Source organism: Prionailurus bengalensis, chromosome B2 (assembly GCF_016509475.1).
Source record: "Prionailurus bengalensis isolate Pbe53 chromosome B2, Fcat_Pben_1.1_paternal_pri, whole genome shotgun sequence".
Taxonomy (NCBI): domain Eukaryota; kingdom Metazoa; phylum Chordata; class Mammalia; order Carnivora; family Felidae; genus Prionailurus; species Prionailurus bengalensis.
In genome coordinates this window covers 75,322,040-75,347,167 of record NC_057349.1, presented here as the reverse complement: position 1 = coordinate 75,347,167, position 25,128 = coordinate 75,322,040, and the positions used below count along the sequence as shown (strand labels likewise).

Below are 25,128 nucleotides of genomic sequence, written 5' to 3'. Positions count from 1 at the left end.
CTCAAGGTGGGGCTACTTTCCCTAGTCCCAGATTCCTAATTCTGGTGTCACCTTTCTCTTTTTTTTTAATTTTTTAAATATTTATTTATTTTTGAGAGACAGAGAGAGACAGAGCGTGAGCGAAGGAGGGGCAGAGAGAGAGGGAGACACAGAATCCGAAGCAGGCTCTAGGCTTTGAGCTGTCAGCACAGAGTCCGACACAGGGCTCAAACCCATGATCCATGAGATCCTGACCTGAGCCAAAGTCAGACGTTTAACGGACTGAGCCACCCAGGCACCCCTCTGGTGTTACCTTTTATTTCACCATCTCTTCTGGTCTTCAGGTCCCACCAGCTGCTAAGTTATTGGAATACTTCCTTGTCATGTTGCTTAACTTTGACCCCTCCTCAGCCCTCCCTAGCAAGTCTTCAAATGCAGAAACTTTATAACATACACTTTATGTCCTGTCCTCTCTCCTGGTATCATATTCTTTCCCTTTTGTTTTCTCTCTGACCTATTTCCTCACCCTCTAATTTTAATGTAGATATCCAAAAACACTTCTCTTTTCTTAGCCTGGAAAAACAGAAAACTCCTTTAGGTCAAGACCTGCCCTTGTTGAGGAAATTATCTGAATTGGAATCACCTGCTTTGGGGTATAGACGCTCATCCTGAATAGCCCAAAAGTGGGTGGAACTGTTGTACGTGAGGTGAAGGGAAGAATTTGTCAGTTGCTCCAGGAGAAGAGAGAGGACTTAGGGAACAGCAAGATGTCAGAAGGCTTTGCATCCAGTGGTCCCCCAAACTTTAGAGAAGTGAGAAAAGTCACAGAATGCTTTCTGAAAGTGGATTTTGGTTTTGGTTTATTTTGTGGGAGTTTTGTGTAAGACAACTGGAGAAGATGCTTATCACCCAGGTTGACATGGCAGGATTGGGGAGCCAGTTGTCTCCCTTAGGGAGACAGGAAGCTGCAACAAAAATTGTAACTAAGTGAGTAGTAGGAAATTCTCAAAACCTTAGAAGGGCTCCGAATTCTCATTTGTCATGTGTTCAAGTATTGGATATGTTTACCAAAATATCTGAAGAATAGGAGGCCCTAGCTGATGTCTGGCTTACATTTTACTAAATTTATGTAATTTAATAACTTGCCTTTAATCTTTTCTGGCTCAAGGGAGAGCATAAAAATACATAGATAAAATTTAAAGAATGTAAAAAGGACACTGTTTATACATTGTGATTATAACCTTATAAAACTATTCAGAAGAAAAAATTAAGGAAATGTATCAAAATGTCAATCAGCTATGTTTGGTAGTAGGATTGTGGGTAACTTTCTCTTCTTTCTTCAAACATATGTAATATGGTTATATTTTATCTTTACATCTTAAACAGGAAATTAAAAAGGCTATGAATATGAGGAGATGTTCATGATAGAATGTTAAGTTTAAAAATTAAACTAAAAGTACTTGGGTATGTCTGCAATGATATAAAATAAAAATACAATGCCTGTAGACAAGAGGTAGAAAGGATATTCAAAATGGTCGCAGTTTGATTTTCCTGGGAAGCAGACTCTGAGACCGAATTGGGTTTAAGATGTTTTTCAGGGAGCCTTAGGATCATCACCTGTGGAAAAGGGAAGGCAAGAAGGAGGGTGGTCAGAGGGAGAAGTCTAGCTGAATTAGTCTATCGGTTATCCCCTGTTGGGCCAGAATACCTGTCCTGCACACTCCCACCCAACTCAGTCATTGGACATGTGGACACTCCAGGGAGGGGTGACCTTGGGAAAGGCAATCATCTGCCTGCAGGGGCCTCCATCTGAAGGCTGTCCGCTGACAACGCTCCTAGTAGCTGAGCCAACAGTTCCTTCCTTGAAGGGGGTATGAGTCACACCTGCTCATATCCAGGACAAAAATGAAAACATCGCACATGGAATGGTAGGATAAATGTCATTCAAAAGCACTTTTTAAATCACTTTTAGTTTTGTTACATCAAATTTTTATTTCTATAAAATGCATATTTTAATAGTACTGATGTCACAGCGTTGTTGTGAGAATTTAAAAAGATAACAACTGTAAAGCACCATGCTTGACATAAAGTGCTCAGTGTCATTACTGTTCTTTATCTCTAACTCTTCCTCACTTACACCCTAAGGAGTAAGTCCTCTTCTTTTCATGCCTTGTATAACTCGACAGTGGCCAAACCACCTCTTTTTTCACCTGTCCCTATCTTTCTGCTTTCTGCCATTGAAAATAATGTAAAGGATATGATGCTGGAGTCATACTGGGCACTTTATGAGCATCCAATGACAACAAACAAGAGGACAATAGGCCCACACTCTATGGATGGTGAAGCAAAAGATTAAGTAGTCTGGGTCTTTAATGGCGTTATTGAAATATCACACAACCCTAAAGCCATCTACTTCTGGACTTTTTATTAAGGAAATAATAAATACCCTCATGACTTAAGCTACTCTTAGTTGGGCTTTGTTTCTTACAGCCAAAAACATTTCTAACAAATATTTAGGGAAATGGAGATGGATGGAAGTTTGGGAAGAAAGAAATACATAAGGTTTGTGAACTGGCTTGAATTCTGTAAGTTGGGAGAGTTGTGTGTCTTTGGGAACATAACTTAATGATGAGATCACTTCCGACTATGTCTGTTTCCAACTGATCCATGGTTTAATTTCCTGAATAACTCTCTGTACATGATACAAAACAAATTAATCTTTCTTTTGCCTCTAAGCTAGTTGAAGCAGGTGTGTGGGGAGAAAAAGGATAATGAGATTTTCTGTTTATTGGTGTAAACCAGCATGGCCATTAAAAAACAAGCAAAAAACCCCTTTCATTCAGAACACTAAAATTCCTAGCACTTTTGTGAGAAGACCTGCATCCTGATAATTTCCAACATTACCTATGATTCTAAACATAAGCTATTTGTCCTCTTTATTATTCAGCAGGTATGATTCCTGTAGAGTTGTAGAAAGACATGTTACTCTCCATTCTTAGGAGAGCTGTGAGAAATGATTCACCCGGTGACTGGCTATGGACCATGGGGGGAAATTCAGGAACTAGGAGCTTAAATCACTTGCCAGAATTCTCTCAGCAAATGAGGAATAGAGATGGAAATAAACTTCAGAGCTTCCCAAACTTTTATCCTTCATCCTCTTTAAATGATGCTGCTTATCAGAGATAACTTACAAGCTTTTATGTTGTCATATTAAAAAAGACAGCTACGGAAATGAAAGCTCCCTGAATTATCATTTTAGATGAGCTTCAAGAACTGTAGTTTTGAATTGGAACCTTATGAAAAATAAGACTGAGTGCCTGGGCTGGCTTTTAAGAGTAGAGCAGGTCCATTTCTAAAGGAGATGGATGACGTGATCCGAACCTCAGGTCTGTGAGTCACACACACTAATACATATTTGGAAATGTCAGTTACTTAGCAAGATGCTCCCCCAAGTTGGTGACACAGTTTTGATTATACTTATACACTAAATTCTGTTTTGTTATGGCTCTTAACTTGATGTGGAGGACTGCGCGCTTATCCCAATGAAAGTATTTCTTGGTTCATGGCCAAGGTCCACTGGATCAACAGAAATGCTCTCTGCTATTCTCTGCCAGAGTTGTACTTCCTTTCCGGGTCTCAACACTTTCCAGCTCAGACATCCAGGCACATCTTTCCAGACCTATGCTTTGGCGGCTTACATGACGTGTGTTTCTCTTTGACCGATCCAGTGTCGTGCGATCAAGTCCACATATACAATGTCCGCGTAGCCTGACCTTACTATAAGGATCTGTCTTCTGCTTTATCTCAGCACATGAGGTGAATCCAGAACTATGAGGAGGGGCGCTGGGGCAGCTGGTGAGTCCAGCACCACAAAGCCAAAGCCTCACTGAGAATTGAGTGATGTGCTCAGGCCAGCTCTCACCTCTTTTGTTCATACTTCTCTCGAGCCTTCTGCCCATAAGAAATGCCTAGCATCCCACACAGGCTAAGAAAGCACAGTCCTTACCTTCAGGGTGCCTACAAGTCATTAAATCAGATTCGGTGATCAGAGCAGATAAAAAGGCCTACGTAGGCACAACCATGCAAACCCCGAACAGACGCACCAAATGCATGACAGACTTTGAATTACTTTTTGACCCCAAATCAAAGAACTTGGCATAGAAGGGATCAATTTAAGTTGGTATGGATTCTCTCTAATTCATGTATTCTGTGAATTGGTAATAGAAGCAAAGCTATAGGACACTTCTCCCAAGATTACAGACTATTCTTAGAGTTCTCTTTTTAGTCTAAATGGGGTATGACAACACCGGGCAGCACTTCTCAAAGTGTGGGCTGAGGGTCCTTTTCTTCTGAGGATGGGAAGCTTATTTAAAATGCATAGATTTCAAACTTGACAGAAACCCATGGGGGAGGGGAAGGAAAAAAAAAAAAGGGGGTTAGAGTGGGAGAGAGCCAAAGCATGAGAGACTCTTAAAAACTGAGAACAAACTGAGGGTTGATGGGGGGGTGGGAGGGAGGGGAGGGTAGGTGATGGATATTGGGGAGGGCACCTTTTGGGATGAGCACTGGGTGTTGTATGGAAACCATTTTGACAATAAATTTCATATATTGAAAAAAATTAAAATTAAAATTGAAAAATAAATAAATAAATAAATGAATAAATAAATAAATAAAATGCATAGATTTCATAGAGGGGCCTGGGTGGCTCGGTCAGTTAACCATCTGACTTTGGCTCAGTTCATGATTTCAGGGTTCATAAATTTGAGCCCCGTGTAGGGCTCTGTGCTGACAACTCAGAGCCTGGAGCCTGCTTTGGATTCTGTGTCTCCCTCTTTCTCTGCCCCTCCCCTGCTCACGTTCTGTCTCTTTCTCTCATTCAGAAATAATTAAACATTAAGAAAATAAAATAAAATAAAATGCGGTTTCATGGACTCCATCTCAAAGCTAAATCAGAATTTCCTGGGGGTGGGGAATTCTGGGAGTCTGTATTTCAATCAGATCCCCAAGTATGAGACCAGGATATAGGGAATATGGAATTTTGCTAACATCATCTATGTCTCCCAAATGTGCCTGGAGCTTTGGAGCCTCTTGTTAAGCACATTCCCAGGCACCTCCCTTGGACATACGGGTTCAACAGGTCTGAGGCGGTGTCCTGGGATCTGTATGTTTAACAAGCATCCCAAAAGATTGTTGTGATGGGGCAAGTTTGGGGAACTCTGAACGGAGATAATGGCTTAAAGCACATGTCATTTAGATTCTATAAAAACAGGGGCGCCTGGTTGGCTCAGTCGGTTGAGCTTCCGACTTCGGCTCAGGTCATGATCTCACGGTCTGTGAGTTTGAGCCCCGCGTCGGGCTCTGTGCTGACAGCTCAGAGCCTGGAGCCTGTTTCAGATTCTGTGTCTCCCTCTCTCTCTGACCCTCCCCCCTTCATTGTGTCTCTCTGTCTCAAAAATAAATAAACATTAAAAAAAAAACAACAAAAAAAAACCCCACAAAGGTGATACTTATTGAGTCCTTACTACTAAACACTGCTGAATGTTTTCCTATGTTAACACACCTGAAAATAAATCTTATGAGACAGGAGGTATTGTGATCCCTATTTTATGGAGGAAGAAAATGAGACTTAGCAAAAATAACTTGAGGTCACACAGCTAGTGAGCAGTGGAGACAGAATTCAAACTTAAGTTGCAGGAGTCAAAGATCCTTGCTCTTCCCTGTTAGACCAGCTTGTCTTTCTTTATGTACCAGACAACTGCCAGAATGGAGTTTTCTGCTGTATGACATCTGAGAGAATCTCCTTTATGAGGTTTTGCAGTTTTTTGAACCAGGACTTAATACTCAAGGGTATAAAACCTAGTCCGCTTTATTTTTTGAAGTGTTTTCTTTTTTAAATTTTTTAAATGTTTATTTTTTGAGAGAGAGAGAGAGAGAGAGAGAGAGAGAGAGAGAGAGAGAGAGAATGTGAGTGGGGGAGAGGCAGAGAGAGGGAGACACAGAATCCAAAGCAGGCTCCAGGCTCTGAGCTGTCAGCACTGAGCCCGACACGGGGCTCGAAGCCACAGACTATGAGATCATGACCTGAGCCAAAGTTGGGCGTTTAACTGACTGAGTCACCCAGGTGCCCCGAAGTGTTTTTCTAACCAAAGCCCTATTTTTAGAAATTATTTTTCTGATATTCACATTATATATTGTATTCATTTCTTTATTCACTTTCTACACTATTAGCTCCTCTTCTAGACGAGTGACTTTGTCGACTTTGCCAGAACTCAGGATTATTACTGTCAAGAGTCTGGAATGGAGGTCACAAAATCTTCCTCTGAGCAGCTGCACCAAAGAAACTTTGGTCTTAATTGTCCTTGATGTGTCTTATTAACTATGTCAAGTGTTCACACATAACTTCTGCATCAGGCTGATTTCTTGTGCTCATAAATTTACTCATTTTTAAATTTACCAAAGAAAGTTTGTAAATCTGATCTTCAGAAAACGTCTTCCTGTGCACACACACTGCGGAGGACTGTGGCACATGAGGATTGGGACACTAGGATTGTGGCAGGGTTAGAGAAGGACACGGAAAGGTCTCTGGGGGGAGAGAGGGAGGAGATGAAGTTGGTTTTGTCTGAAGCTAATGGACACTGTATGTCATTTTTTCCTCATTCAAATGCAAAGGTGAGAAGAGGAACTTGATGGTGGCTACAATGAATGGGTGCCCTGAGCCCGATTTGGAGTGTGGTCTCCTTCCCGCAGGGTTGGGTGGTGCTGGGCAATCTCAGAGCCACCGAGCAATGGATCATGAGTAGTCCCGATGGATGGGAACAACAAATCAGGAATTGTTCTTAAAAAGTGATTGCATTTTTGTCACCAGATTACACAGTGGCCTGTTTAGTTATTGGAAATGCTTACGGCGCCACTCAGAACTGACTGCTTCAGAGTCTTCTTTTGTCTCCACTTATTCCTTTAAATTTTTTTTAACAGCTTTATTGTGGTATAATCGGCATAGAATACACTGCCCATATTTAAAGTGTAGAAAAGTTTTGGCGTATGCATATGCCTGTGAAACCATCACCACAATTAAGAGAGTAAACTACATACCACCAGCAAAAGTTTCCTTGTGACCTTTCATAATCCCAGCCTGCCTTCTCTGGAGACCCCGTGGCAGCCACTGATCCATATGCTGTGTCACTATTGATTAGTTTGCATTTTCTAGCACCTTATGTAAATGGAAGCCTACAGCAGGTACTCTTTTGATCTGGCTTCTTTCATTCAACAAAATTATTTTGAGGTTTAATCCATGTTACCATGAGTATTAATAGTTAATTCCTCTTTAGAGCTAGTATTATTTATTTCACTGATAGGATTTCATTCTATGGATATACCAGCTTGTTTATTCATTCACCTGTTGATGGACATTTGTATTGTTTCCAGTTTGGAGACATTATGAATAAAGCTGCTATGAATAATTGTTTACAAATCTTCGTGTGAATATGCTTTCATTTCTCTTGAGTAAATATCAAGGAGAGGAATGATGAGGTCATACAGTAGAGGCAGGCTTTTATTTTTAAGAAAATGACAAGTGGTTGTACCATTTACATTCTCACCACTAGGTGTGTGAGAGTTTTGTTTCCTCCACATCCTTACCAAACCCCGGGCTGGTCAGCCCTTTCAACTTTAGCCACTCAGAGTTGTGCAGTGGTATCACTATGATTTTAACTGCCACCCCCTAATGACTTATGATGTTGAGCATGTTTTCATGTGCTTATTTGTAATCTATCTATCTTCTTTGGTGGTATGTTTGCTCAAATCATTTGTCTATTTTTTAAAATAGTGCGTTCTCTTATTTTTGAGTTTTTAAGAGTTCTATTTACACTCAGGGCACATTCTTCATCAATCATATGACTTGCAAATACTTTCCCCCAAATAGTTTTTTCTTTTTTTCCTCATAGTCCTTAATGAGGTCTGTTAATTAGAGGGATCAAATCTGCCAGGAGCCTCGGTGTCAATTGTCCATTGCTGCAGATGCCCAGCCCCCTGTGAGAAGAGCCAGAGGAAGTCAGAGGATGTCCGTGCTGCTTGGAGTCAGTGCCTCCATGTTGCACTGGGTTCAAGGTGTGGAGATAGGAAGAGGCTGCAGGCAGGGGAGCCAGGATATAGGCACTGGGCTAGAGGCTCTCTCATATTATCTTATTTCTTTGTCACACTCACTACTAAGAGCCATTGTTATTCTGATTCTACGGCAACTTGCCAAAGGTTACAGAGCCTGCAAGGAGCAAGGGTTTAAAGCAAACTATGTATGTCTGACTACAAAACCCACGTTTGTTTGCTTTTTCACAATCTCGCCCTGCCTCCACCACAGTCTTGCATGACCGCGGATGGGATGAGTGAATAAGAAAGCCAACTTAATCTAACCCAGCGCCAGGTCAACAAGTATTGAGGCCCATCCATGTGCTTAGAACTAAGATATTCTGAACAACAAAAACAACATGTGTGAGCACAACCCCAAATGAATGAGCAGTGACTAGGGTTCATGGATGTAGCAAGACCAGAGCTGAGAGGAAATCTAGGTGAGGTTTTTCGACTACATGGACGTAGATGCAGTGCAAGTGTATCTGCTCACTGAGCTCGGGAATACCCAGGTAGGGTAGGAAGGTGCCACGCCCCAAGTCTGCACACAGGAGTCACAGAACAAATGAAAGGAAACACAACTCTGCGCACGGAGCAGGAAATGTGCGGAAGACTGCAAGACTCCAGATAGATGTAGGTAACTTGACAGTGAGCCATAATGAGTGCATAGAGGGAAATGGGCATGTTGGAGAATGTCTCCGGCCTTCTGAGGAAACTGTAAAGAAAATGACCACCGTGCTTTCCTCGCTCAACGTTAGGTCAAATGCCAGGCAAGAGAGCCTACCGATGAGATGACATTTGTAAATGTTGTTTATGCTCCTAAACTTGTGGTACCGAATGTAGAGGGGACCCTGATGTCCCCGCAGGTGGGCACAGATCACACAGACTGCCAGCTTTCTCTATGGTCACTGGAGTCAAGTAGGGAAGTCAAAGAAGGGCACTAACATGTATTAAGCACCTGAACTACTAACTCAAAGATGCTAAGTCACTCTTCACAGGCACCCTGGAGGCCATACTGTAGCTTCCTCCTTCTACCCCTGAGCCGATGGTGTCACTGTTGCTGCTACACACCAGGAAGTGAGCGATAGTCCTTTGTGCAGGCCGTTGGGCTAGCACTCATGTTATCTCTTGGCACATGCAGCAATTATAGCATCTTCTCAAACGTTTATTGAAGACCACTCATTCTTTAAAGGTGAATTTAGTTACTGGAATGTTCCTATGTATAAAAAATATGGTGGATGCAGCATATGAAAGATATCTATTTCAATTAATTTTTTTTAATCTTTATTTATTTTTGAGAGAGAGAGAGAGAAAGAGAGTGAGAGTGAGAGCAGGGGAGGAACAGAGAGAGAGGGAGACGCAGAATCCGAAGCAGGCTCTAGGCTCTGAGCTGTCAGCACAGAGCCCGACGTGGGGCTTGAACTCACAGACTGAGAGATCATGACCTGAGCCAAAGTCGGACACTTAACCCCGACTGAGGCACCCAGGTGCCCCAGAAAGATACCTATTTTAAAATATTTCTTCTTCTTCCAAAAATAAATAAAATAAAATAAAATAAAATAAAATAAAATAAAATAAAATATTTCTTCTTCAATGCCTGGTTCCTGTCTGTAGGGCCTAAAAGTTCCATGAGACTTCTTAGGCCTCAGGGGCTTATTTAAGAAATTTTTTCTTTTATTCCAACTCAGAAGAAGAACATTATCCTCATTAACAGCTCATAGGAAATTAAACATATGTAAACCCCAAATATTATGGTTTAAATAGGAAAGAGAAAGGTTTGCAACTGATCCAGTCTGAAGTAATTTGAAGGCTCAGCCAACATGGTGTGACTGATTCAAGTGTATAATAATTACTCACTTCTATTGAACAAACTGCAGGCAAAGATTATATGCTTTTAGGAGACAAACTTTCTCAAGACGCCTTCACAGTGCCTGAAGAGAACACTAGACAAGAAAGAAGACTTGTTAATCCTTTTAAGCAGGATTATTTGTCCCAACAACCAAATTTGTAACATAATCCAGAAATGTTTATTCCCAGTCTGAACTTAGTTTTCTTCCCTTATTTTGTTTCTCTGAGTAATTTCTGTTCTGAGAGAACAGAACAGAAATGTTCTGAGGCTCTTTTCAGTCTTCTTTTGATCTTCTTGATATTTATACACAGGTGGAAGGGCACCTTAGAAAATATGCCTGTTGTATTTGAAAGGCAATCATTCCACTTCCTGAATGTGGAAATTTTGCTTCTTAGGTAGGATGGTCGATCTCCAGATGTAGCCAGATGCAACCCAGTGTGGGAGGCTGAGGCTGTCTGTGGTGAGCCAGGACTCAGGTCCAGAGAGCAGCTCACTGGGGCAAGCAGGTGCTGGAGGGGAGAGACTCTGGTACCTGGAGATCCTCAATCCTGCCCCACTGTGAATCAGACAGGCCTCTAAAGGAAAAACAAGCCATACCGTATTTATTTTTAAATGTATTTAATAAGCATTTATAAAGAGCTTACTATGGCCAGGTACCATTTTCATCACTTTAAAAGTGATTAGATCGGGCGTCTGGGTGGCTCAGTTGGTTAAGCGTCTGACTTCGGATCAGGTCATGGTCTTGCGATTCATGATTTTGAACCCGGTGTCAGGTTCTGTGCTGACAGCTCATAGTCTAGAGCCTGCCTTGGATTCCGTGCCTCCTTCTCTCTCTGCCCCTCCCCCACTTGCGCTCTGTCTCTTTCTCTCTCTGTCAAAAATGAATAAACATTAAAACTAAATAAATAAATGAAGATCGAAAAAAAAATAGAGTGATTAATCAAGGGGCGCCTGGGTGGCTCAGTCGGTTAAGTGTCCAACTCTTGATTTTGGCTCAGGTCACGATCTCCAGGTTCATGAGCCCTGCATCAGTCTCTAGTCTGACAGTGTGGAGCCTGCTTTTGATTCTCTCTCCCCCTCTGTGTCTCCCCTCCCCTCTCTTTCTCTCTCTCCCTCTCTCTCTTATACACATGCGTACACACACACACACACACACACACACACACACACTAAATACATGAACATTTTAAAAAAGTGATTAGAGGGGGCGCCTGGGTGGCGCAGTCGGTTGAGCATCCGACTTTAGCCAGGTCACGATCTCGCGCTCCGTGAGTTCGAGCCCCACGTCAGGCTCTGGGCTGATGGCTCAGAGCCTGGAGCCTGTTTCCGATTCTGTGTCTCCCTCTCTCCCTGCCCCTTCCCCGTTCATGCTCTGTCTCTCTCTGTCCCAAAAATAAATAAACGTTAAAAAAAATTAAAAAAAAAAAAAAAGAAGAAAAAGTGATTAGATCAAAAACTCGTTCATGAAATGCTCATAATCGCCCTGTGAAGGTCATACTGTGGTGTGGTTTCACATACCACTGCTTTTGTATCTTCAGTAAAATGTCACACGGTTGTCCCAAGGATAAACCATAAGATTCAAAAAGAGTTATTCAATACTTTGAATATTTCAGTGCTGCTGTGTCTTGTGGCCAAGCATTCACATAAAAGTCTTCTTTGTGCCTAGTATTGGTAAGAAGACGCAAGCAGCAGGCGCCATTGTCTCCTATCTGCTAATTAAGCTGTTTGTTTGTAAGGTAAATGTGCAATTCTGCAGAGGAGATGTTAACTCAGTCTTTTTTTTTTTTAATTTTTTTTTAACGTTTATTTATTTTTGAGACAGAGAATGAACGGGGGAGGGTCAGAGAAAGAGGGAGACACAGAATCCGAAACAGGCTCCAGGCTCTGAGCTGTCAGCACAGAGCCCGATGAGGGGCTCGAACTCACGGACCGCGAGATCATGACCTGAGCCGAAGTTGGCCGCCCAGCCGACTGAGCCACCCAGGCGCCCCTATTAACTCAGTCTTTATGTCTGCAGTAAAGTCTGCACGGAGTTGCCGTAATACTGGAAACTGGTACCTCTGCTGTTTCTTTGACTTACTCTTCACCCAATAGGCATTGAGCAATGTCTGATAGTAAAATTGTTAAAAGGCTGTATCTCTGAATTATTCTTTGTACTCCTTTGGTCTCATAATATCCTAGAAGATGATCCATGGAGTTTTCATTTCTAGTTCAAAAAGTTGTAACAGATAAGTTTTGGCATTTAAGAGCTCATCAAGTCCACATTTAAGATATTCAATTATTTCTGCTTTAAACACTAGGTTATTGGTGTGAAAACTGGCAATTCTAAATTGGCAATATAGAGGGACAATGTAGTTGATACTCTGTATTTTCTGAAATTTTTCTGTTGTGTAAGACCCAATGGGTAAATTATTAATGTCTATTAAGCAAGGCAAACAAAGGTTTTGTCATTGGTTTCGTTTACAGTTTTGCCCAGTCTCTTTGGAGAGTCAGAGAATTCTCCATTGTGTCAATTTTCACATTTTTCAGCATCTTTAGACATGGATGGTACAACTATGAGTTGAGAAAGCAAATGTGTTAATCTTCCCTTTTATGTCAATGTCCTTTAAATATTTTATAATTTTTTAAATTTTACAATAAAATTATTGAACTCTAAAATAGTTTTAAATAAAAAATTTTTTGTTAAATTTTTTAAATGTTTTTATTTATTTTTGAGACAGAGACAGAGCATGAGCAGGGGAGGGGCAGAGAGAGAGGGAGACACAGAATCTGAAGCAGGCTCCAGGCTCTGAGCTGTCAGCACAGACCCCAATGCGGGGCTTGAACTCACAGACTGTGAGATCATGACCTGAGCTGAAGTGGGACACCCAACTGATTGAGCCACCCAGGTGCCCCTTAAATACAAATTTTAATTATGGTTTTCAAAATTTTTTTAAATACTGCAAAATTTTTAAAAATATTGCAAAATTACATATATATGATCTCATTTACATAAATTTATGTATGTGTGTACATCTAAACATAGAAAATACATGTTAGAATGATCACTGATGTGTGAAATTCTAGCCTTTTTTGCTTTTTTCCTTATATTTGGTATATTGCCTAATTTTTTTTTTTTACCATGCATCATTTATGACTTTTAAAAGCTATTTTCTTTGTTTGTTGAAGGGAGGGACCTCCATTCCCCTTAGTCACTGTGCAAACATCTTGGATGTTGTGTAAAGGGTGAATGGGACTAGTTAGATGATTTGGTAAGTCTGCCTGGACATAATTTGGAGGGAGAACATGTTCATGCTAATCAAAGCCCACAAAGGTGGATTTGAATACCAAAACATAAATATTTCAATTTCATTTACTAAGAGAACACAAAGTCCACTGAAATAACATCTCTTCCAAATCACATAGCTGACTTGGGAAAATAAGTTACAGAGTTGTAAAAAGCCAGAACTAGAAAGGAACTTCCAGATCATCTGGCCCAATGTTGTCATGTTACAGACAAGACAATGGGGCTCCAAGAGGAGGAAGTAGGTCTTCCATATCACAGAGAAATCTTAGAGTGTGCCTATGGAAAGGACCAGTGTCATCTGGGAGGCCTGAGACAGAGTCCTCATTACAGCCATAGTTTGTTAGCCCTGGAGAAATACTGTCCCATTTCTTCCTCTCCATTTTTCCCTTATCAACATCACCACACTTTCTATAAGCTTCTTGTCACAGCTTCTAAGACCTCTGTATATCCTGTTTTACTCCACAAACTTCTGGTTTCCTTCAGAGATGCCACCTAATTGTCATAAACATATAATATCTAAATCTTAAGGCAGAATGGGAAGCAGTGTAGGCTATGTTAATACTTCTTAGTATCAATTGCAGACTAAATCTTATTTCCAGATTCCAGAGGTCAGTCTGCTGACCCATCATTTCTATTCTTTTAGTGAATTTGCTGTAGGATCATCAGATGGGGGACAGTGACCTGGGGACAGTAAGCCATGAACTGGGAGGAAATAAAGGAGATACCCAAATCTACTGAAGGTTCATTGACTGCCGTAAAAAAATGGTTTAAACCTACAAAATGTAAAGCCAGATTATACTAAAGGTGGTTGCTTAGCCATCTCAAAATACTTTGGGAAATAGTTGGAGCATGTATTAGGGTTTTCCAGAGAAATGGAACCAACAGGAGATATAGAAATAGATAGGTGAATGGATATGAAATTATATATATGTGTGTATGTGTGTGTGTGTGTATACACACACACACACATACACACATATAAGAGAGAGAAGGGTTTAGTGTCAGAGTACCAAGGGTGAAAATACAACACAGTCAAGCACTGGGATGGAACAATTCTTCACTACATAGAGAAGAGACAGAGCAAGATTAGCTCCAGTAGTGCACATTGGTTCTTCGTGGCAAGTGGGTCAGCCTCCAGCACAGCCGACACACAGCCTCCACACACAGCCTAAGAGCCTCTCTTTCCTAACGCAATAGAAGGACACTGACCCATCCCCTGTGGAGTCTGAAATACTGGAAGCTGGGGGTTGTGCTTGAGGGCCACTTACAACACACTTATGCAGAACAAAGGAGCAGTCAACAGAGCAGGAAGCAGAAACGTGCTTCCACACAAGGTGATGAGCTTCATCTCAAAGGCCAAGCAAGGTCCATTCTTGGCCAGATTGGAACTAGAAAACTGTGCACACGAGACTATCTCTGCCAACATGTATTTTAAGGAACTGGCTTGGGGCTGGTGAGTCTAAAATCTGTGGGCCCGGCTAGCAGGCTAGAAATTCAGGTAAGAGTTGATGGCACAGTCTTAAGTCCAAAACTTTCAGGGCATGCCAGCAGGCTTGAAACTCAGGCAGGGTTTCTATGTTGTAGCCTTGAGCAGAACTCCTTCTTCAGGAAACCTCAGTGTTAACACTTAAGGCCTGCAGCTTATTTATTGGATGAGGTTTACCTACATTATGGAGGGTAATCAATATTATTTAAAGTCTACTGACTAAGCACATCTGAAAAATAGCATCATAGCAACAACTAAACTAAATGTTGGAGCAAACTGGGCACCAGGGCCTAGCAAACTTGATTTTCAAAAAATGCATCGAGGGGCACCCTGGGTGGCTCAGTTGGTTAAGTATTCAACTTCAGCTCAGGTCATGATCTCACGGTTTGTGAGTTCAAGCCCCAGGTCAGGCTCCGTGCTGATCGCCCAGAGCCTGAAGCCTGCTTCGGATTCTGTGTCTCTCTCTCTCTCTGCCCCTCCCCTGCTTGCATTCTGTCTCTCAAAAATAATAAAAAATAAATGCTAAAAAGTTTAAAAAATGTATTGATTCCCTGTCATTATGTCCTAAATCACTGGCTCTTCTCTGGGAGAGTATCACTGATCACTACTTATCTTCTCATGATGCCATTTTCCTGCTGGAAATCATTCAAAGGTCTCCACTGCCCTTAGTGTTATATACAAACCCCTTATCTTGACACATAAGACCCTCCATGATTGGCCACAGACTTCACCTGCCATCAAGCATCCTCACACAGACAACCAAACTGTACCCCTGGCCCTTCCAGGCTACTGCGTTGGCTTCCCAGTTCTGTTCATCAAAACCCACTGCCTGACAAAGGCCAGCCAACTCAAATACCAAACCCATTCAAAATCTTTGTTGGTGTTCATAATCTAAAATAGCTCCCTCCCCTCTGTGTTTTAAAGAAATAGAAATTTTTGGGGCGCCTGGGTGGCGCAGTCGGTTAAGCATCCGACTTCAGCCAGGTCACGATCTCGCAGTCCGTGAGTTCCAGCCCCGCGTCAGGCTCTGGGCTGATGGCTCGGAGCCTGGAGCCTGTTTCCGATTCTGTGTCTCCCTCTCTCTCTGCCCCTCCCCCATTCATGCTCTGTCTCTCTCTGTCCCAAAAATAAATAAAAACGTTGAAAAAAAATTAAAAAAAAAAAGAAATAGAAATTTTTCTTTTAATATCCTGCCTTATATGGGAATCTTTTAAATGCATTATCTTCCTTCTAGATGTAAATACCTTGAGGACTAGAATCATCTCTACATCCTGACAGAACAGGCACTTATATACTCAATTTCAGAGCTAGGGGAATAGGGAAATGGAATAATTTTTTCCTGGTTATCGAGCAGCATGCAAATAAACTTTGAGGTGAAAACAGCAGAGTCCTGCCCCCTCCCTGCCCCTGAACTCTGCCATATGGCCGCTTCATTCCTACCTGAACATTCCCGCTGCCCTGACTCTGGTCTTGGCTGAAGATCAATTTATTGGCTTGGCCTGAGCTACTCTGACCTCTGACTCTACTCTTGCTTTGGACTTGCATTGTGCTTCCCTTTGCCTGAGGCTCTACTTGGTATGTCAGACCTTAAAGGACAAGGCTTCCTGCCTCACCTCCATCCTCTCAGAGCTGAGGTGAAGAGAGGTTTATAAGAGTTACCCGAGGCCATGGTTTGGGTGAGGGAAAGGAACATTGTCTCAGGAGAGATCTGGGTTTGAGTTCTGAATGTTACACTTGCCAGCAGAGGAACTGGGGTAGTTATGTAATGTCCCCTAGCATCGATTTCCCATCCACAAAGTAAGAATTATTAATACAATGCAGTTCATAGGGTTTAGTGAGGAATAAAGGAGATGTGGCTTACAAAATTGTTTTGCACCATTTGCTACAGACCTCAGTTATTCGTGTGACTGGGTCGGCCAGGGACTGCTCATCACAGCTTCTCTGCCCAAGAAACCCTTTGGATTAGAGACTTAGTCCCAATTTACCACACTTTCATAGAGGGCCAGATTAAGATCTTTATATAAACTGATGTGAGTGTAAGAAATTCTAATACAAGAGCTCCTGGGCGGCTCAGTCGGTTAAGTGTCTGACTTCAGTTCAGGTCATGATCTCACAGTCCATGAGTTTGAGCCCCATGTCAGGCTCTGTGCTGACAGCTCAGAGCCTGGAGTCTGCTTTGGATTCTGTGTCTCTCCCTCTCTCTGCCCCTCCCTGCTCATGCTCTGTCTGAGGCTCGTCTCTCTCTCTCTCTCAAAAAAAGAAATAAACATTAAAAAAAATTAGAAATTCTAACACTATGTTCTTATATTTCTTATGGCAATAGCTTTGAAGTTATTTTGAAATAGAACATTCTCTGAGAATGTCAGGTCCTCTATTTGCTGCCCCTAAGCACATGGTGTGGTCAGCCTGCTGGTGTGCCAACACAGCCCTCATCTGTGTTCATGTCCTAGTGTCTGGCTTTTTCCTGATTGGGTCAGTCTGGGCCCCAATCTCCTACCACCCTGGTCTGGCTCAGCTGATACTCCCCCTTCTTAATGACAAGGTAGGAGAAAAAGGCAACAAAAGGCAAGGGATAGGTAGGGAGAGAGATCTTATCTCCAAATTAGTTATCTGAGAGCACACGAAGATGGCAAGCCAGGCAGGTAAGATGGGAACAGATGGCTCACTCTTAGGGTGTCTCTGCTCTAGAGAGGTGGCACTGCTCTCCCTTTGTGTGAGACCCGAGAGTTGGTGTGCATCTTCTGTGCTGGAAGCCACCACCAGCCATTCCAATTAAGAAAGGAATGCTTCACCACTCACCCCTTCCCTCCCTTCACTCTTTCCTCTCCTCTCCTCCCCTCTCCTCTCTTCTCCCCTCTCCTCCCTTCCCTTCCCCTCCCCTCTTCTCTCCCCTCCCCTCCCCTCCTGTCCTGTCCCCCTTCGCCTCTCCTCTCATGTCTTCTTCCTCATTCCTAGACTTGTTTAGCAGATGGGAACACTGGCTCCTTGATAGTTCTGGCCTCACTGCCATTATACAGCCTTACCAAACCCTGTTCTCCTCCTCCTGTAACTCCTCTTACCCATCCATCCCCACTCTGAAAGAGATTCTATCTGCTTGATAACCTAAGCTGCTGTTCTTCCTCCAGGAATTCTGTTATGACTCCTTAAGGCTGAGTGAGGGATTGTGTTTCTATCTCTCATTGCATCCTTTGCATATTTCTGACATAGCACTTATTGTAACCCACCTTGATTGTTGGTCTACTGATTTTGTACATTAAACTAGGAGATCCTCAACTAAAAAAAAAACCAATCCATTATTGAGCACCTGGGGTGGCTCAGTCAGTTAAACATCTGACTTCAGCTCAGGTCATGATCTCACTGTTTGTGAGTACGAGCCCTGCATTGGGCTCTGTGCTGACAGCTCAGAGCCTGAAGTCTGCTTCAGATTTGGTGTCTCCCTCTCTTTCTCTCTGCTCCTCCCCCACTTGTGCTCTGTCTCTCTTGGTATCTCAAAAATAAATAAACATTACAAAAATCCATTATATTGAGAGATAGAAGTATCAGCCCAACGTGGGCTCAAACAACATCAAATTCTGGGTTACAAAAGGGACCAAATTGGTAGGTGACAATAAAGACTGCATAAACAAACTCTTCCTAATACTCCCATAGCATTTGGGTGCGTGCAGATGGTGGAGGTAGGAAAACCCATTTGTATGGGTCTTGGCTGCATATGCCAAGGGGCTCCTCAGGTAGGCAAAATACCGGATACTAAAAGAGCTCAGCTCACAGACTGTGACTTACAAATAAATTATATAGATAGTCATTGCTCTCTTACTTTCTTCTCCCTTGCCTGCCATGCTGTAATGCATTGTTTACGAGCAATGAGTCATAGCATGTAAATAAAATAGAATATCCTTTTTCTTTTGCCTCTAAGATTGCATAGAAATTTGTTATACAATAAAAACAACATTAGCATTCTGTGACTATATTCCCCTAGAAAATACCTTCTAGGGCTTTCCAAATAGCTTAGAAGAAGGGTTTCAAACTTTCCTTTTAAAAAATGACTTGAGTCTAGTACTTCTCAGAAGAAATGCCAGCCTCAATTTTTCTTGGCTTAATTTCATTTCAAGAATAGTACATTTTCTTCTTCTTCCTCTCAAGCTCTGCTCTCTAGTCCCAAGAAGAAAAAGAGTCATGGTGAAGCAGCCACAGTTAGTAGATAACAAAGCTGAAGAGCAAAATAATGACAAAATGGCATTAACTACAGATATATCAAAAATAAGAAAAATACTTGGAACAATTTTTCCCAGTGAATTACAAAAGTTAGATGAAACAAACCATTTTGTAGATAAATACATCAGCAAAAGTGACTCAAAGGAAAAAAAAAAAAAACCCACAGAATCCCTGCTGTAGTCTGAATGTTTGTGTTTCCTCCCAAACTCATATATTTAAATCCTACTCCCCAAAGAGTGATAGTATTAGCAGACGGGGCCTTTAGGAGATGGTTTAGCCCTGAGGGTAGAGCCCTCATGAATGAGATTAATACTTTGTGAAAAAAAAAAGGCTCCAGAGAGATCTCTATCCCCTCCTACCTTGTGAGAACCCAGTGAGAGGGTGCTGGTTGTGAAACAGAAGAGGGCCTCCCCCAAAGTGCTACCATGCTCGTGCTTTGACCTTGGACTTCCAGCCTACAGAACTGTGAGCAATACATTTCTGTTGTTTATAAGTGTCCTAGTCTGTGGTATTTGTTATAGCAACCCAGTGGACTAAGACAGCCCCAAAGCAACTTAAAAATATTAAAGACAACCAAGCAGGAATATAAAAATCTGCTGATGAAAGATAGTGAAACAGTTTGACAAATGAGATCTACCAACAGTTGAAAAAACAGATTCCTGCCATATAAGGATTTTACCTTAAAGTCAAAAAAGATGAAACATTGTCTACTTCAAAGCACTTGTTATTTGACCAGTACGACTTTGATATTAAAACCAAGTTAGGATGATAAAAAAAATAATAAAAATAACATGCTAATCTCACTTATGAACATTGACCAATAAAGTTCCTAAATAAAACATTAGCAAAGCAAACTCAATGTTAAAAAAAAACAAAACAAACAATAATTGTGACCCAACTGGTCCCAAGAACATAGGTATGAGTTAAGTTCAGAAAAATCTCTTTTTAATATATGTCTGTATTTTATTTTATTAATGATTACATTAGCAGATTTAAGATGAAAAACAAGAGTGCCTGGGTGGCTCAGTCAGTTAAATGTCTGACTCTTGATTCGGGCTTAGGTTCTGATCTTGTGGTCATGAGATCGAGTCCGATGTCTGGCTCCATGCTCAGATTGGGCTTATTTCTCTCCCTCTCTCTACCCTTCCCCCACTTGGGTGCTCTCTCTCTCTGTCTCTCTCTCTGTCTTACACACACACACAACATACACACACACATACATACACACACAAAATAAATAAATAAACTTAAAATAAATAAAATAAAAAATGGAAAACAATCAGATTGCCTTAGTAGATGGAAGAAAATGTTTTTTTTTTAAATTTTTTTTTTCAACGTTTATTTATTTTTGGGACAGAGAGAGACAGAGCATGAACAGGGGAGGGGCAGAGAGAGAGGGAGACACAGAATCGGAAACAGGCTCCAGGCTCCGAGCCATCAGCCCAGAGCCTGACGCGGGGCTCGAACTCCCAGACCACGAGATCGTGACCTGGCTGAGGTCGGATGCTCAACCGACTGCGCCACCCAGGCGCCCCGAAAATGTTTTAAAAATACTATGATTTCACCCAAAAAACAAATAATCCAGTTAAGAAATGGGCAAAAGACATGAGTAGACATTTTTCCAAAGAAGACATCCAGATGGCCAAAAGACACATGAAAAGATCCTCAATATCACTCATCATCAAGGAAATACGAATCAAAACCACAATAAGCTACCACCTCACACCTGTCAGAATGGCTGAAATTAACAATAGATTAAACGGCTAAAACTAACAATAGGAAACAATAGATGTTGGCAGGGATGTGGAGAAAGGGGAACACTCACACTGTTGGTGGGAATGCAAACTGGAGCACCCACTCTTGAAAGTAGTATGAAGTGTCTTCTGAAAGTTAAAAATAGAACTACCCTAGAACCCAGCAATTGTCCTACTAGGTATTTACCCAAAGGATACAAAAATACTGATTTGAAGGGACACATGTACCCTGATATTTATAGCAGCATTATCAACAATAGCCAAATTATGGAAAGAGCCCAAATATCCATTGATGAACTGATAAAGAAGATGTGGTGTGTGTGTGTGTGTGTATGTGTGTGTGTATACATATATATTATATGTATATGTATAGGAATATGAATATTCATATATATATGAATATAGGAATATTACACAGCCATCAAAAAGAATAAAATCTTGCCATTTGCAATGACATGGATGGAGCTGGAGGATATTATGCTCAGCAAAATAAGTCAGTCATATGTGGAATTTGTAAGTCATACATGATTTCACTCATATGTGGAGTTTAAGAAACAAAACAGATGAACACAGGGGAGGGAAAAAAAAAAGAGAGTGGGGCAAACCACAGAAGACTCTAAACTACAGAGAACAAACTGAGAGTTTCTGGAGTGGAGATGGGCAGGGGATGGGCTAAATGGGTGATGGGTATTAAGGAGATGACTTGTGATGAGCACTGGGTGTTGTAAGTTGGAAGTGATGAATCACTAAATTCTACTGAAACCAAAATTATACTATATGTTAACTAACTAGAATTTAAATAAAAACATTTTTAAAAAGCACATTTCTTTACAAACTTAGAAGGAAAGTTCCTTTACCTAATAAAACTTTTAACATAATAGTAAAATCATACTTAAAAAGAAGAATTTAAAAATCATTTGGTAAAATCAACATCATTAAACATTAAAAACAAAACTATTTGTATACACTGAAAACTACAGAAAGCTAATGAAAGAAATTGAAGAAGACACAAAAAAATGGAAAAAGATTCCATGCTCCTGGATAGGAAGAAAAAATATTGTTAAAATGTCAATAGTACCCAAAGTAATCTACATATTCAATGCAATCCCTATCAAAGTAACACCAGCATTCTTCACAGACTAGAACAAACAATCCTAAAATTTGTATGGAAAAAGAAAAGACCCCGAATAGCCAAAGCAATCTTGAAAAAGAAAACCAAAGCAGGAGGCATCACAATCCTGGACTTCAAGCTATACTACAAAGCTATAATCATCAAGACAGTATGGTATTGGCACAAGAACAGACACTCAGATCAATGGAACAGAATAGAGAACCCAGAAATAGACCCACAAACGTATGGCCAACTAATCTTTGACAAAGCAGGGAAGAATATCCAATGGAATAAAGACAGTCTCTTCAGCAAGTAGTGCTGGGAAAACTGAACAGCGACATGCAGAAGAATGAACCTGGACCACTTTCTTACACCATGCACAAAAATAAACTCAAAATGGATGAAAGACCTCAATGTAAGACAGGAAGCCATCAAAATCCTCAAGGAGAAAACAGGCAAAAACCTCTTTGATCTTGGCCACAGCAACTTCTTACTCAACACGTCTCCGGAGGTAAGCGAAACAAAAGCAAAAATGAACTACTGGGACCTCATCAAAATAAAAAGCTTCTGCACAGTGAAGGAAACAATCAGCAAAACTAAAAGGCAACCGACAGAATGGGAGAAGATATTTGCAAGCGACATATCAGATAAAAGGGTAGTATCCAAAATCTATAAAGAACTTATCAAACTCAACACCCAAAAAAACAAATAATCCAGTGAAGAAAGGGGCAAAGGACATGAATAGACACTTCTCCAAGGAAGACATCCAGATGGCCAACCGACACATGAAAAAATGCTCAACATCACTCATCATCAGGGAAATACAAATCAAAACCACAGTGAGATAACACCTGACACCTGTCAGAATGACTAACATTAACAACTCAGGCAACAACAGACATTGGCGAGGATGTGGAGGAAGTGGCGAGGATGTGGAGGATGTGGCGAGGATCTCTTTTGTATTGTTGGTGGGAATGCAAGCTGGTGCAGCCACTCTGGAAAACAGTATGGGGTTCCTCAAAAAACTAAAAATAAAACTACCCTACAACCTGGCAATTGCACTACTAGGTATTTATCCAAGGGATACAGGTGTGCTGTTTCGAAGGGACACATGCACCCCCATGTTTATAGCAGCACTATCAACAATAGCCAAAGTATGGAAAGAGCCCAAATGTCCATCGATGGATAAATGGATAAAGAAGATGTGGTATATATATATACAATGGAGTATTACTTGGCAATCAAAAAGAATGAAATCTTGCCATCTGCAACTACGTGGATGGAACTGGAGGGTATTATGTAAGTGAAATCAGTCAGTCAGAGAAAGACAAAAATTATATGACTTCACTCATATGAGTACTTTAAGAGACAAAACAGATGAACATAAGGGAAGTGAAGCAAAAATAATATAGAAACAGGGAGGGGGACAAAACAGAAGAGACTCATAAATATGGAGAACAAACAGGGTTGCTGGAAGGGTGGTGGGAGGGGGGATGGGCTAAATGGGTAAGGGGAATTAAGGAATCTATTCCTGAAATCATTGTTTCACTATATATATATATATATATATATATATATATATATATATATATGCTAACTAATTTGGATATCAATTTTAAAAAATAAAAAATAATAAATAAATAAATAAATAAAATTAAAAAAACCCCACAAAACTCTTTGCCAACTAGGAATAAAAAGAAATTTCTCTAACTTGATAAAATTCATAAAACTATAGCCATATCTTAAGTTGTCAAACATTAGAAGCATTCCTTTAAAATTAAGAATAAGCTAAAGACTTTTCACTATCACTCTTTTTTGGGAGGTGGTGTGGAGTCAACTTCAAGTATAGGAAGAAAGAAAAAGGAAATTACAGGTAAGAATTTTAAAGACAGAAACAAAACCATCATTATTCTCAGATAGTATTGATTATCTAAATAGAAACTCCAGAGAAAAACAGACCAATTATTAGAATTAGTAATTGAGATTAGAATGTAAACTGGACATATGATAAACATATAAAAACCAGCTGCATTCCTACATACCAAAATATACATATACATATTTTAAAGTATATCATATACAAGACCAACAAAATATAAGGTACTAGAAATAAATCTAATGAAAATGTGCACATCTTTATGAAGGATATTGTAAAACTTTATTTTTTATTATTTTATTATTTTTTAAGTAATTTCTACACCCACCATGGGGCTCAAACTCACAATGCTGACATCAAGAGTCACATGCTCTACCAACTAAGCCAGCCAGAATCCCCTATAAAACTTTATTGAAGGGGCGCCTGCGTGGCTCAGTCGGTTAAGCATTCAACTGTTGGTTTCAACCCAGGCCATGATCTCACAAGTTCGTGAGTTCAAGCCCCACATTGCGCACTGTGCTAGCAGTGTGGAGACTGCTCTGGATTCTCTCTCTCCCTCTCTCTCCCTCTCTCTCTGTCCCTCCCCTGCTCACGCTGTCACTCTCTCAAAATAAATAAATACACTTAAAAAAGACTTTATTGGAATACATTAAAGAAATTCTAAGTAAGTGGAGATGTAGACCATGTTCAATGATAATAATAAATATTGTATAGTTGTTAATTACCTGAAAATAAGTTATAAAGCCCATGTAACTCAGTCACAATCTCAACAGTATTGTTTATGGAACTTGACAACATTGTTTTAAAGCTTACATAGAAGAGCAAAGAACCAAGAGTGGACATGACAATTTTGGAGAACTTCTTCATTCTAGCAGCTGTGTTGCTGTTTCTAAAGCTAGAAGAATTGAAACAGTGTGGTGCAGAGGGACCAAGAGACCTAGGCAGACAAAGAGACCTAGGAACAGAATAGAGAATTCAGGCATGGATGCATTCATATATGAAAACCTGGCAAATGACAGAAGTGGCTGTGCAAATAAAAAAGCAAAGGACAAAGTAGTCTAGTGTTTTCCACATCTTGTTTTACTGACAACCCACAGCAAGAAATATGTTTTCTGGTGGTCAGGAAGATGGCAGAGTAGGAGGATTCTTAGCTCACCTCATCCCACAGACACACCGAAATAATAGCTACATCTGCACAACTAACTCAGAGAGCAAAGTGAAAACTGACAGAATAGACCTCCCACAGGTCTACTGTAGCGAGAAGGCCACACCAAAAAGGGGAGGAGGGGCAGAGATGTGGCTGGGAACAAAACCTCTGGTGAGACAAACCACAAACGGTGGGAACACTACAAGCATGGAGAAGCAAGAGGATCAGTGCCCACACCAGGGATCCAGATCGAGTACTGAGAACATGAGTTGGGAAGTTGAGTCCCCATAACAGCTGGCTTTGTAAA

General features: G+C 40.8%; 1 pseudogene; it reads right to left on the bottom strand.

Annotated features, from left to right (window-relative positions):
• LOC122490498 overlaps positions 1 to 25,128 on the bottom strand; it is a 70,386-nt pseudogene that overhangs the window by 34,337 nt on the left and 10,921 nt on the right.